This window comes from Balaenoptera physalus, assembly GCF_965194825.1.
Source record: "Balaenoptera physalus genome assembly, chromosome: 21".
In the NCBI taxonomy this organism is placed as follows: Eukaryota; Metazoa; Chordata; class Mammalia; order Artiodactyla; family Balaenopteridae; genus Balaenoptera; species Balaenoptera physalus.
The window spans coordinates 23,840,266-23,856,347 of NC_138902.1; the positions used below are offsets into that span (position 1 = coordinate 23,840,266).

Below are 16,082 nucleotides of genomic sequence, written 5' to 3' on the forward strand. Positions count from 1 at the left end.
ATGATTGATGAGCTATGACAAAATGAAAGCAAAGCCCTACCTTTTCCTATCTGTAAAAAAGGTGAAGTAATCCACAACAGGTGATAGGAACTACCTATTTACAAACTATTTAATGCTTCTATTAAGAAACTATTACTTCATATGTCAGGGAAAAGTGTTTAAAAGTACATAGGAAATTTGGAGGAAATTCCAGAAAATTCTATATGATTAAAATAGCAAGCCAACAGGGAACTATACTCAATATTTTATAATAACCTATGAGGGAAAATAATCTGGAAAAAATAGATATATATGTATGTACACCTGAAACTAACACAACATTGTAAATCAACTATACTTCAATTAAAAAAAACAAGATTAAAAAAATAAAATAGCAAGAAAAGCAAACAGTTTGTCGAGCAAGGGATACATGAGAGTTACTTTCAAGTGTTAACTTGGCTAGTCTATGGTGCCAGTTGTTCAGTCAAACTGAAGTCTAGATATTTCATAAAGGCATTTTTCAGATGTGATTAACATGAAATCAGTTGACTGAGCAAAGCAGATTACCCTTCATAATGTGGGTAGGCCTCATCCAATCAGTTGAAGGCCTTTAGAGCAAAGACAGATTTCCCAAAGAAGGAATTCTGCCTAAACACAGAGACCTTGCCTAACTTTCCAAGCTGCTTCCCTGTGGAATTTGGACTTAAGGCTGTAACATCAACTTTTTCCTGAATTTCCAGCCTGCTAGCCTGCTTTATAGATTTCAGACTTGCCAGCCTCCAGAATCACATGAGTCAATTCTTTAAATAAATCTCTCTCTGTCTCTGTCTCTGCCTGTGTCTGTCTCAGTGTCTGTGTCTTTCTCTCTCTCTCATATTACATCCATCTATCTATCCATCTATCTATCTATCTGTTTATCTATCTATCTAATCTCCTATTGATTCTATTTCTCTGGAGAACACTGACTAACACAGTATATAACAAAGACAAAACAAGACCAATCAGGCTAGAATTATTGGACTTCAGACTGTTTTTAATGTGACTAGGTGAATGCCACAATAATCTCTGACTACTTGAAGGTGATTTAATTTTCCTCTTAATCTCCGTTGTCTCCACCCTTTACCCATCAAAAAGCAGAGACACGTATTGTCTATGTATTGATGATACTTCTGTGAAAAAGGTTCACCTGTGCTTTCTATAATTTCATTTGCTTGGAAGATGTCAAGAGAGGTAGATTTATGATTCCTCAGTGATTTAATCAATTTGAGAGATTGGATCGTCCTCTGCTGTGCTTTCTCCAGGTAGTTCATGTCCTCTGCAGCCTTAAGTGTAGCTACACCAAGTCATTATTCTGGCCAGAAATTGATGGCTCATTGCCTGAGACAGGGACATTATGTACAAGGCCGTCTTACACAACTTCTGGGACTGTGCAATGTGGTGACCCAAATCAATTATGATCACTGAATGGAAGAAAGCATTAAAACTACATGTCTCTGTACATTTAGAGACAAAATGTGCTCAAATAAAAGTTATAAGATGGGGAATATTGTCTATTCTGTGCAAGGCACTATGCAAAGTAATTAGATGAATAATCTTATTTGATTTTTTAATATGTCTGTGAAGCAAATGATGGTGATGACGATGATGATGATGACGAGTCTTATTTTCTGGGTAAGAAAAAGAAGGTCAGAGATATTAAGTGACCTCTGAAAGTCAAACTGTTAGTAAACGAAGGGATATGAATTTAAGTCATATCTGATCCCAAAGCCTGTACTCCTTTCCTACCCTAGGAAAGTTAGACTTTTACATAGTTTTAATGCCTTCAGTTCAATTTATAGATATGCCATCCTGATTTTTCTCAGAGAGGCACCCTTTCTAGACATTGACCTGAAAATAAGTCTATAGCAGGTGAATCTAAGTTAACTTTGCATATCATTCTGAATTACCTAGGGACCCAAATGTGAAATAGCTGGATGTTTACATTTCCAGAATGGCAGCACAAAGTGGTCCAAGCCAGCAAGATGTTTGGTTAATACCATTTTCTCTGGGAATGTGGTGAGTGTTTCTCAGAATCTTGGGATTTATTTTGCTTTGATGTTTTCTGAATCTATGTATCCTGTAAGCCACACATGCATTTACTCATTTATTTTTTCATTCAATACTCACTGAGTACTTATTATACACAAATTCTGTATTTTATACTTAGGAAGGTATGAAGATGAATTAGCTATAGGTCCTCCTTTTACAGTACTTTCAACCTGAGGAGAAGTTCTAGTAAATAAGTGGAGGACAGAGCACAGAGTGACAAGTGGCTTTTGATGTCTGCCACAAAGCATTACCAGCAAAACAGTTCTTGGCAAACGGGTGCAGAACTGGTTATGTATGAAATATTGCATAAGGTTAGCCACTGTTCCTCTAAAGCCATCATGATGAAGACCATGATCATAATAATACAAGCTAGACTGATCTGTTAGGACAGGAAGTATAGATAAAAATTGTTTGGGTAGATTTTTTTCCTTGTGGCTAGAAATAGAGAAAGAAAGTAATAACCATAAAAGTGAATTTCATTTTGTAATTAGACATAGTTTGCATGTGGTGTGAAAGGAAAAATGTCTAATTGTGTGCACACATTTAACCTAGTAAGTCTAGTCAACTTCTAACTATTTAATTATTTCACCAAATTGGATGATAGGTGGATAATGAGAAATGATGAAAAAGTGACTCTGGTATACTGAAAATGCAAACAGTATCTATAATTCCAGTACAGTGAAGTAGGACAGGAATTTAGAGCCCTCCCTCCCCACTAACTTTGCACATGAGGAGAGTAATCCTCAGAGGGGAAGCACACTTGGCCATGTGTGATAGACAAACTAGGGTAAGAACATGGGATAGGACTTGAGGGGCAAGGAAATAGTGGGGATGGAGCTTGTAAACTTGTCCCCCTACCCCCCCACCCCATGACAATATCCAACTGTCATGTATTGTGCCAAACATATCAGGAGTTGCTGTAATTACAAGCAAATTGAGAATTAAAAAGCCAGTTGATTGCAGTTCCCCTAGAGTGAAAACAAAGTAATGATCGCAGAGAAAGTAAAGGAAATGAATCTCCTTGAGGCACTGGTTAAAGCCTATCTTGGGAATGAGAGTGAGGGAGGGAAGGAGTCGGCAGAAGGTTCAGAGGGTGGGACCTCTTGGAAGAGATAATAGACTTATGTGGTTGATCGAGCGTTAGCTGAAGTACATTTCTCATTCACACTTTGGAACTCAGCAACGAATTAGGGTAAAAAGATAAAGTTTTCATTTTAACTTAGAAAAGGATGACTTCATAAACCTTTGGTGATGTTGTTTAAGATGCTTATAAATACTATAAAGCCATTCACATTTGTTATTGGGAAGTTGTGGTCTGTGCATCTGCCATATCATGTTACATTGGGTAGGTACCTTCTACCATATTATGAAACAATTTCACAAGAATCTGACACATGAGAAAATATTCTGAAAATATATCCTGAGTGGTACTTTGGGACTATACAGCGGTATGCTTGGAGAATATATGTTACCTGTCCCTAAAACTTCGTTAAATATTGAGTGTACTTTTTTTTAAGGTAAAGAGACTCATAACAGTATTAAAAGAGGCTCTTTCACTTCAGCTGGAGTTCTGAACCATATTTCAATTCTACTGGGCTTGAGGGAAGTAAAATTGTTCACAATCATAGTCTAAGATTTTTCAGTTAGCAGGAGGAATGAAATGTAGGCTAATTTGAATTTGCAAACAAGTTGAGGTCTAAATGTCCACTTTCAAGTCTGCTATTTGGAATACTGAAATATTTTCTTATAGAAAAAAAACACAAAACACCTGATCTGGTAGCCCAGATTGCCGAGTCTGCTCACTAAATCCCTTTAGACAATAATGTACCTAAAATTTAACTGCTTTTCTTGTTCTTTGTAACGTAAGCCACAAGTACAAGAACCTAATGGCAAAGTGCATAGTTCCTCTAATGTACGGACTTACTGACCTTCCCCTTGTACAGACTGGGGTGTGTCTAGGAGGGAGGTGACAGAAGGAATGAATAGTCTTGCCAGTGTAACCCCCCAGCACACACTCTCCTTCTTATTTCACAGCCCCTGTGATGGGTTCTCTTGATTCCTTTTCCAGGCACAGCAGATATTCCTGACTACGTTTTATCTCTTCTTGGGTCCAGAACAAGAGGAAACATACCTAAAACCAGAATACAGAGGGGTCTTCAAGATGGCAGAGGAGTGAGACGTGGAGATCACCTTCCTCCCCACAAATACATCAAAAATACATCTACATGTGGAACAACTCCAACAGAGAACCTACTGAACGCTGGCAGAAGACCTCAGACTTCCCAAAAGGCAAGAAACTCCCCACGTACCTGGGTAGGGCAAAAGAAAAAAGAAAAAACAGAGACAAAAGAATAGGGACAGGACCTGCACCTCTGGGAGGGAGCTGTGAAGGAGGAAAAGTTTCCACACACTAGGAAGCCCCTTCACTGGCAGAGACGGGGGTGGGGAGGGGGGGGAAGCAGCTTCAGAACCACGGAGGAGAGCGCAGCAACAGGGGTGCAAAGGGCAAAGCAGAGAGATTCCCACACAGAGGATCGGTGCCGACCAGCACTCACCAGCCTGAGAGGCCTGTCTGCTCACCTGCTGGGACGGGTGGGGGCTGGCAGCTGAGGCTCAGGCTTTGGAGGTCGGATCCCAGGGAGAAGACTGGGGTTGGCTGCATGAACACAGCCTGAAGGGGGCTAGCGCACCACAGCTAGCCGGGAGGGATTCCAGGAAAAAGCCTGGATGTGCCTAAGAGGCAAGAGACCATTGTTTCGGTGTGCGCAAGGAGAGGGGATTCAGAGCACCACCTAAATGAGCTCCAGAGACAGGCACGAGCCGCGGCTATCAGCGCGGACCCCAGAGACAGGCATAAAACAGGCTGCTGCTGCAGCCACCGAGAAGCCTGTGTGCAAGCACAGGTCACTCTCCACACCTCCCCTCCTGGGAGCCTATGCAGCCCGCCACTGCCAGAGTCCCATGATCCAGGGACAACTTCCATGGGAGAACACACAGCGCGCCTCAGGCTGGTGCAACGTCATGCTGCCCTCTGCCACCACAGTCTCGCCCCGCACTCCGTACCCCTCCCTGCTCCCGGCCTGAGTGAGCCAGAGCTCCCTAATCAGCTGCTCCTTTAGCCCCATCCTGTCTGAGCGAAGAGCAGACACCCTCAGGCGACCTACACACAGAGGCGGGTCCAAATCCAAAGCTGAACCCCAGGAGCTGTTCGAACAAAGAAGAGAAAGGGAAATCTCTCCCAGCAGCCTCAGGAGCAGTGGATTAAAGCTCCACAATCAACTTGATGTACCCTGCATCTGCGGAATACCTGAATAGACAACTAATCATCCCAAAATTGAGGCGGTAGACTTTGGGAGCAACTGTAGACTTGGGGTTTGCTTTCTGCATCTAATTTGTTTCTGGTTTTATGTTTAACTTAGTTTAGTATTTAGAGCTTATTATCATTGGTAGATTTGTTTATTGATTTGGTTGCTCTCCTCCTTTATATATATATATAAAATTTCCTTTTTCTCTTTTTGTGAGTGTGTATGTGTATGCTTTTTGTGTGATTTTGTCTATATAGCTTTGCTTTTACCATTTGTCCTAGAGTTCTGTTTTTTTGTTTGTTTGTTTTATTTTTTGGTATAGTTTTTAGTGCTTGTTATCATTGGTGGATTGGTTTTTGGTTTGGCTGCTCTTTTCTCTTTCTTTTTATTACTTTTTTATTTTTAATAATATTTCTTTTTATTTTAACAACTTTATTTTATTTTCCCTCCCTTCCTTCTTTCTTCTTTCTTTCTTTCTTTCCTTCCTTCTTTCTTTCCTTCTCCCTCTCCCTCTCTCTCTCCCTCTCCCTCCCCCTCCCCCCCCACCTCTCTCTCTCTCTCTCTCTCTCTCTCTTTCCTTCTGACCCATGCGGCTCACCGGGTCTTGGTGCTCCGGCCGGGTTTCAGGCCTGAGCCTCTGAGGTGGGAGAGCCGAGTTCAGTACACTGGACCACCAGAGACCTCCCAGCCCCATGTAATATCAAATGGCAAAAGCTCTCCCAGAGATCTCCAGCTCAACGCTAAGATCCGGCTCCACTCAATGACCAGCAAGCTACAGTGCTGGACACCCTATGCCAAACAACTAGCAAGACAGGAACACAACACACCCATTAGCAGAGAGGTTGCCTAAAATCATAATAAGGTCACAAACACCCCAGAACACCACCAGACACTATCCTGCCCACCAGAAAGACAAGATCCAGCCTCATCCACCAGAACACAGGAACCAGTCCCCTCCATCAGGAAGCCTACACAACCCACTTACCCACCTTACCCACCGGGGGCAGACACCAAAAGCAACGGGAACTACGAACCTGCAGCCTGTGAAAAGGAGACCCCAAACACAGTAAGTTAAGCAAAATGAGAAGACAGAGAAATACACAGCAGATGAAACAGCAAGGTAAAAACCCACCAGAACAAACAAATGCAGAGGAAATAGGCAGTCTACTTAAAAAAGAATCCAGAGTAATGATAGTAAAGATGATCCAAAATGTTGGAAATACAATGGAGAAAATATAAGAAACGTTTAACAAGGACCTAGAAGAACTAAAGAGCAAACAAACAATGATGAACAACACAAAAATGAAATTAAAAATTCTCTAGAAGGAATCAATAGTGGAATAATTGAGGCAGAAGAACGGATAAGTGACCTGGAAAATAAAATAGTGGAAATAACTACCACAGAGCAGAATAAAGAAAAAAGAATTGAGAACAGTCTCAGAGGCCTCTTGGACAACATTAAACGCACCAACATTTGAATTACAGGGGTCCCAGAAGAAGAAGAGAAAACAAAGGGACTGAGAAAACACTGGAAGAGATTATAGTTGAAAATTTCCCTAATATGGGAAAGAAAATAGTCAATCAAGTCCAGGAAGCCTAGAGAGTCCCATAGAGGATAAATCCAAGGAGAAACACGTCAAGACACATATTAATCAAACTATCAAAAATTAAATACAAAGAAAAAATATTAAAAGCAGCAAGGGAAAAGCAACAAATAACATACAAGGGAATCCCCATAAGGTTAACAGCTGATCTTTCTGCAGAAACTCTGCAAGCCAGAAGGGAGTGGCAGGACATATTTAAAGTGATGAAGGGGAAAAACCTACAACCAAGATTATTCTACCCAGAAAGGATCTCATTCAGATTCAACAGAAAAATTAAAACCTTTACAGACAAGTAAAAACTAAGAGAATTCAGCACCACCAAACCAGCTTTAAAACAAATGCTAAAGGAACTTCTCTAGGCAGGAAACACAAGAGAAGGAAAAGACCTACAATAACAAACCCAAAACAATTAAGAAAATGGGAATAGGACCATACATATCGATAATTACCTTAAATGTAAATGGATTAAATGCTCCAACCAAAAGAAAAAGACTGGCTGAATGGATACAAAAACAAGACCCATATATAGGCTGTCTACAAGAGACCCACTTCAGACCTAGGGACACATACAGACTGAAAGTGAGGGGAGAGAAAAAGATATTCCATGCAAATGGAAATCAAAGGAAAGCTGGACTAGCAATTCTCATATCAGACAAAATAGACTTTAAAACAAAGACTATTACGAGAGACAAAGAAGGACACTACATAATAATCAAGGGATCTATCCAAGAAGAAGATATAACAACTGTAAATATTTATGCACCCAACATAGGAGCACCTCAATACATAAGGCAAATGCTAACAGCCATAAAAGGGGAAATTGACAGTAACACAGTAATAGTAGGGGACTTTAACACCCCACTTTCACCAATGGTCAGATCATCCAAAATGAAAATAAATACGGAAACACAAGGTTTAAATGATACATTAAACACGATGGCCTTAATTGATATTTAGAGGACATTCTATCCAAAAACAGCAGATTACACTTTCTTCTCAAGTGCTCATGGAACATTCTCCAGGATAGATCATATCTTGGGTCACAAATCAAGCCTTGGTGAATTTAAGAAAATTGAAATCATATGAAGTATCATTTCCAACCAGAAAGCTATGAGACTAGATATTAATTACAGGAAAAAATCTGTAAAAAATACAAACACATGGAGGCTAAACAATACACTATTAAATAACCAAAAAGAAATCAAAGAGGAAATCAAAAAATACCTAGAGACAAATGACAATGAAAACACAACCCAAAACCTATGGGATGCAGCAAAAGCAGTTCTAATAGGGAAGCTTGTAGCAATACAATCCTACCTCAGGAAACAAGAAACATCTCAAATAAACAACCTAACCTTTCACCTAAAGCAATTAGAGAAAGAAGAACAAAAAAACCCCAAAGTTAGCAGAAGGAAAGAAATCATAAAGTTCAGATCAGAAATAAATGAAAAAGAAATGAAGGAAATGATAGCAAAGATCAATAAAACTAAAAGCTGGTTCTTTGAGAAGATAAACAAAATTGATAAACCATTAGCCAGACACATCAAGAAAAAAAGGGAGAAGACTCAAATCAATAGAATTAGAAATGAAAACGGAGAAGTAACAACTGACACTGAAGAAACACAAAAGATCATGAGAGATTACTACAAGCAACTATATGCCAATAAAATGGACAACCTGGAAGAAATGGACAAATTCTTAGAAAAGCACAACCTTCTGAGACTGAACTAGGAAGAAACAGAAAATATAAACAGACCAATCACAAGCACTGAAATTGAAACTGTGATTAAAAATCTTCCAAGAAACAAAAGCCCAGGACCAGATGGCTTCACAGGCAAATTCTAACAGACATTTAGAGGAGAGCTAACACCTATCCTTCTCAAACTCTTCCAAAATATATCAGAGGGAGGAACACTCCCAAACTCATTCTACAAGGCCACCATCACCCTGATACCAAAACCGGAAAAAGATACCACAAAAAAAGAAAACTAGAGGCGAATATCACTGATGAACATAGATGCAAAAATCCTCAACAAAATACTAGCAAACAGAATCCAACAGCACATTAAAAGGATCATACACCATGATCAAGTGGGGTTTACCCCAGGAATGCAATAATTCTTCAATATATGCAAATCAATCAATGTGATATACCACATTAACAAAGTGAAGGAGAAAAACCATATGATCACCTCAATAGATGCGGAAAAAGCTTTTGACAAAATTCAACACCCATTTATGATAAAAACCCTCCAGAAAGTAGGCACAGAGGGAACTTATCTCAACATAATAAAGGCCATATATCACAAACCCACAGCCAACATCATTCTTAATGGTGAAAAACTGAAACCATTTCCACTAAGATCAGGAACAAGACGAGGTTGCCCACTCTCACCACTATTATTCAACATAGTTTTGGAAGTTTTAGCTACAGCAATCAGAGAAGAAAAAGAAATAAAAGGAATCCAAATCGGAAAAGAAGTAGTAAAACTGTCACTGTTTGCAGATAACATGATACTATACGTAGAGAATCCTAAAGATGCTACTAGAAAACTACTAGAGCTAATCAATGAATTTGGTAAAGTAGCAGGATACAAAATTAATGCACAGAAACCTCTTGCATTCCTATACACTAATGATTAAAAATCTGAAAGAGAAATTAAGGAAACGCTCCCATTTACCACTGCAACAAAAAGAATAAAATACCTAGGAATAAACCTACCTGAGGAGACAAAAGACCTGTATGTAGAAGACTATAAGACACTGACGAAAGGAATTAAAGATGATACAAACAGATGGAGAGATATATCATGTTCTTGGATTGCAAGAATCAACACTGTGAAAATGACTATACTACCCAAAGCAATCTACACATTCATTGCAATCCCTATCAAACTACCAATGGCATATTTCACAGAAGCAGAACAAAACATTTCACAATTTGTATGGAAACACAAAAGACCCCAACAGCCAAAGCAATGCTGAGAAAGAAAAACAGAGCTGGAGGAATCAGGCTCCCGGACTTCAGACTATACTAGAAAGCTACAGTAATCAACACAGTATGGTACTGGCACCAAAACAGAAATATAGCTAAATGGAACAGGATAGAAAGCCCAGAGGTAAACCCACATTCATATGGTCACCTTATTTTTGATAAAGGAGGCATGAATATAAAATGGAGAAAAGACAGCCTCTTCAATAAGTGGTGCTGGGAAAACTGGACAGCTACACGCAAAAGAAAGAAATTAGAACACTCCCTAACACTGTACACAATAATAAACTCAAAATGGATTAAAGACCTAAATGTAAGGCCAGACACTATAAAACTCTTAGAGGAAAACAAAGGCAGAACACTCTAAGACATTAATCACAGCAAGGTCCTTTTTGACCCACCTCCTAGAGAAATGGAAATAAAAACAAATATAAACAAATGGGACCTAATGAAACTTAAAAGCTTTTGTACAGCAAAGGAAACCATAAACAAGACCAAAAGACAGCTCTCAAAATGGGAGAAAATATTTGCAAATGAAGCAACTGACAAAGGATTAATCTCCAAAATTTACAAGCAGCTCATTCAGCTCAGTATCAAAGAAACAAACAACCTAATCCAAAAATGGGCAGAAGACCTAAATAGACATTTCTCCAAAGAGGATATACAGATTGCCAACAAGCACATGAAAGGATGCTCAACAACACTAATCATTAGAGAAATGCAAATCAAAACTACAATGAGGTATCACCTCACACCAGTCAGAATGGCCATCATCAAAAAATCTACAAACAATAAATGGTGGAGAGGGTGTGGAGAAAAGGGAACCCTCCTGCACTGTTGGTGGGAATGTGAATTGATACAGCCACTGTGGAGAACAGTATGGAGGTTCCTTAAAAAACTAAAAATTGAACTGTTATAGGACCCAGCATTCCCACTACTGGGCATATACCCTGAGAAAACCATAATTTAAAAAGATACATGTACCACAGTGTTCACTGCAGCACTATTTACAATAGCCAGGATATGGAAGCAACCTACGTGTCCATCGACAGATGAATGGATAAACCAGATGTGGCACGTATATGCAATGGAATATTATTCAGCCATAAAAAGAAATGAAATTGAGTTACTTGTAGTGATGTGGATGGATCTAGAGTCTGTCATACAGAGTGAAGTAAGTCAGAAAGAGAAAAAGAAATACCATATGCTAACACATACATATGGTATCTAAAAAAAAAAAGGTTCTGAAGAACCTAGGGGCAGGACAGGAATAAAGATGCAGACGTAGAGAATGGACTTGAGGACACGGGGAGGAGGAAGGGTAAGCTGGGACCAAGTGACAGAGTGGCATGGACATATATACACTACCAAATGTAAAATAGATAGCTAGTGAGAAGCAGCCGCATAGCATGGGGAGACCAGCTCTGTGCTTTGTGACCACCTAGAGGGGTGGGATAGGGAGGGTGGGAGGGAGATGCAAGAGGGAAGGGATATGGGGATATATGTATACATACAGTTGATTCACTTTGTTATACAGCACCAACTAACACAACACTGTAAAGCAATTATACTCCAATAAAGATGTTTAAAAAAAAAACCAGAATACACTGCTTTTGGTATTTTATGAATGTTTTAGAAAACAAAGGGAGACACAACTATTAAATGAATCTCTTTATGCAAAAACAACATTATATTTTCATAATAATGGTGATAAAGAAAGCTTTATCTACACTTGTCAGGAAAATCAGATACATACAGCCCCAAGTGTGTCCTCACGGGAGCCTGAGGATGTGCAGGTGCTCTGAGGCCGAGAGCTGCAGCGCTGGGGGTGGGGGCACAAGTAGGTGCATATCTGGGAATTTAATCTGTCTTCTGCAATATATACCCATTCTGGACCACCCTTGGTGTGCAGATTTAACCCTTAGTTAAATCAGAAGGTTAGAGATGGCAGAGAGAGGAGGGAAGAGAGAAGTGGCTGCTATTTCCATGGCTACCTCCAGGAGGTCTTGGTCACCAGTAAATCAGGAGAGACGAATAAGGCACAGAAGCATGAGAAGCTCATTTCAGTATATGAAGTATGTATGGAAAAGGCACTTTCTATAAGAACATAGAATAGGGGCTCCTAATCCTTGAGGGACGGGGGAGTATTAAAAAAAGACTTCCTGGAGATCTCACTTGCAGCAATAGTGTGTAAATGTGGAGGGAGAGAAAAAAAGGTGTGTATGAAGGGAAGGAGGTGGGAGAAAGTGTGGCCTCCATGGGGGTGGCGTGTATGTGCCTGATGTTTGAGCACAAGCTGTTCCGTGTTGCTGGAGCTTAAGGTCCACTATGTGGCAAGGGGTGCAAAACAAGTTAGAGAGATAGGCTCACTCAGGGCTGCGTGCCAGGCTAAGGAAGTTGGATATTGTTCTCTATAGCATAGGGAGCTACCAAAGCTTAGCAGAAGTGACAATGAGAGATTTGCATTTTGGATGGATGACAGTGTGTGTTGGATTTAAGGATGACAGACTGCAAAGGATACCGGTTAGGAGACTGTTGCCATAAGAAAGATGATGAAGACTGTATGAAGACCATTGTTGGAGTGTTGATAGTAGGAATGGAGGGTATGGTTTCTGATTCCAAAAATATTTGGATACTTTGGTTAAATATGACTGAATAAACACATTCACTTAGATTAGATCCCTCCCCCAGACACATTGTAATAGTAGAGAGAGAGAGAGAGAGAGAGAGAGAGAAAATGGAAACAAAGGAGGACACAGAGATAATGCAAGCCATATCAATAATATTTTTACTCTATAAAGTATTGATAGATGGACTGTTGGTAGCTACATAGAGGCTACAGAGAGCTGTATTCTCAGCCTTCCTGGGGGAAGTCAGTAAGAAGGAAGCAGATTCCTTGAGCTTAAAGAAACCTGAACTTGCTCAAAGAATGGAGGCACCAGTTATTAGGGATGGGAATGTGGGGATGAGAAGAGGAGGAATGACTTAACATGTAGCACTTAGATTCCCAGATCCACCGGCCCATGCTGCATAGCCAGTTAACTGCCCATCTGCCACTTCAACAGGGCACAGGAAGTTTATTCTCTCCAGAGACTAATCACACAGGTTCTGGACCCAAAGAAACTAGACAGAGCTGAGGGCAGGATAAGATGCAGGAGTGGAAATAGAGAGTAAGTGAAAGGCTGACACTCCCTTCTCCTGCTCACCCCTTTGGATTTTGACAACCGGAAATCACCTAGCATTTGTGAAACTTCCCAAAGAGAGCTGCAGTTCAACCAGATCATTAGTCATCACTAGTAAACAAGTCTTAGAGTGGCCCCCTCCCATCTTCGTTCCAGCATACAGCATCCAATCAACTTTTAGTGACTTATCTTTATATATAAAAAATAGCTAATGCTCACCAGATATATAAGGAAGGCTGCTAACATCAAAGGCAGAACAAAAAAGAATACAGACAAAAAAAAGAAATTTGGAGAAAACAGAGATAATGCAAGGAGGAAAAGAAAACTGCAAAGAAAGCCATAATTAGGGCTTCCCTGGTGGCGCAGTGGTTGAGAATCTGCCTGCCAATGCAGGGGACACGGGTTCGAGCCCTGGTCTGGGAAGATCCCACATGCCGCGGAGCAACTGGGCCCGTGAGCCACAACTACTAAGCCTGCGCATCTGGAGCCTGTGCCCCGCAACGGGAGGGGCCGCGATAGTGAAAGGCCCGCGCACCACGATGAAGAGTGGCCCCCACTTGCCGCAACTAGAGAAAGCCCTCGCACGAAACGAAGACCCAACACAGCCAAATAAATAAATAAATAAATAAATAAAGTAGCTATAAAATTAATATCTGTTTGCATAGTAAGGTATGCCACTGTCCTTTAAAAATCTCTTAGCTTAAACATGTACCATACAATATCTACTGTTGTAATATACTTTAAAAAAAAAAAAAAAAAAAAGAAAGCCATAATTAGAATCAATGGAGAAGTAAATGATTAAAAAATACCATAATCAGAACAGGATGCCATAGAAAAGGACTAGCCAGAGAACATGACTGGTCATATATTTTTTAAACAAAAATTTAAAAATTCAATAGAATTTTGGAAAATAAATTAGCAACAATTTTCTCAGAAAGAAGATAAAAATGAAAAAGGCACAGAATATGGAAGACAAAGGTTTAAAAAAGTAGAGGATAAGCCCAAGAGGTCTAATATCTAAATCATAGGAGATACAGAAAGACAACACAGAAAAACAAGAGGAAGAAATTATTTTTAAAAATACAAGGATATCACCAGAAATGAAGGAATGAGTTTTCAGATTTAAAGGGACAAACAGATAACTAAAAAACAAAAGAGAGAGGAAAAAGAAAGAAACAGACTAACATTAAGGTATATCACTGTAAATTCTCACTCCATTAGAGATATACAGAGAATCTAAATTTTTGATAGGGAAGATGAAAACAGTTCACATATAGGATTGGGAATAAGAGTGTCATTGGACTTCTCAAGAGCATAACGCAAGCTAGAAGGCAACCAAGTAATGCTTAGACATTTTAAAGGAAAATTATTTCCAACCAAGAATTCTATACCTATCTAAACTATCAATCAACTGTCAGGGCAGATTAAAAGCATTTTCAGACATGGAAATTAATTTTTAAAATGATATATTCCATAAACTATTTCTTAGGAAGCCATTAGAAAATCTGTTCCATCATAAGAAGGAAGTAAACCGAAAAAGGGGAATATAAATGAATTCCAGGAAGCAGGGGATCCATCCCAAGATGAGTCAAAGAAAACCCCCTGGATAATGGTGACAGGCTGACAGCTGGGAAGAGGGATAGATAACAGATAATCCACAGGGAAGCAGAAAAATAGAAATCTTCATGAGAAATACCTTCAAGAAAAAAATAAAACAAGACAAAACAAACCAGATGGATTACCAGATCAATAATGTCACATATTGAAAAAAGTTTTACAATTCTGGCAAAGAGTTTGGAGATGAATAAGTGAAGAAGAATATAGAGAATAAGCCCTGTTTCCCTCAAAGGAGGCAACTAAGGGGGAAAAGTTGTTTCCAATAAAGGAATATAATCATATTATAATATTACGAGGTGTGTGTGTGTGTGTGTGTGTGTGTGTGTGTGTGTGTGTATGTGGTATAGGAGAGATAAATCCTTACCTTTTACAGCTAAATAACTAAAAGGGAAAATCATGAAATCTCAGTTAAGCATGTTATTTAGAAACATAGAAACAAATATCAATAGAAACAGCAAGACATTTAAAATGATTGCTCTGGGGAGCAGAAATCAGGAGGGGGAGAGATGGGGTAGGGGGTTGCTAATTTTCATTATACATGTAGTTATACTACTTTGACCATTAAAACATGAGCATGTTTTTTGTTGATACAAATAAAGAATAAATATCACAAAAGGAAACAAAGGGAAAATCATCTGGATTTGAAGTTGGCTGGGTAGGTGAGGTGACAAAGGTAGAGTATTCTACGTGAATAATTAGATTAGGCAATGTGAAGCTGATTTTAGGAAAGGAGCAGGTATCTGGTGGCAAGAGCTATGAGGAAGAAAAAGAGATTAAGTTGCATTTTAGATATCCTGAGTTTGAAGGTGTATGTGGCCTCAGGATGATTTGATCAAACTGTATCAGGATTCTATCTTTCCTCTTTGCTTGTCTTTTGTTTGCTGACCTTAATCTCTGAGAAGAGCTTCTCCATGCAGCAGACGATATGGCTGTAAGCATATTGAGAATTACATAGTTTAGTTTGTGACCAGAAACTAAAGTATGCAGTCTTGTTTGACAGGTCTGAAAATTTCTGGAGATATTATGCAATCTAAGCTGGATGATGACATGCTCCCCTCTGTGGCCAGAGGCTGGATGTGTTACCAGAAGAAGGTGTCTTAAGAGAAAAGTAATACACACCACATCCATAACTTTTATTAAAACTTGTATTCCCTTCTTTCAAGGCCCACCTCAAAATATACCCTAATGATAGACGTTGTGACTACTTCAACTGGAATTCATTTAACGTTCCGTCATAACACCCATTGCTTTATTACCTGTATGTCCTTTATCATTTGTTGCATTTAGTTGAATTTTTTTATGTGTGTATATTATA

General features: G+C 39.4%; 1 protein-coding gene across 5 annotated transcripts in view; it reads right to left on the minus strand.

The window, feature by feature from the left end:
* The window catches only part of DLC1 (DLC1 Rho GTPase activating protein), a 407,206-nt gene that overhangs the window by 243,764 nt on the left and 147,360 nt on the right, over positions 1 to 16,082 (minus strand). The gene's annotated exons all lie outside the window — the stretch shown is intronic.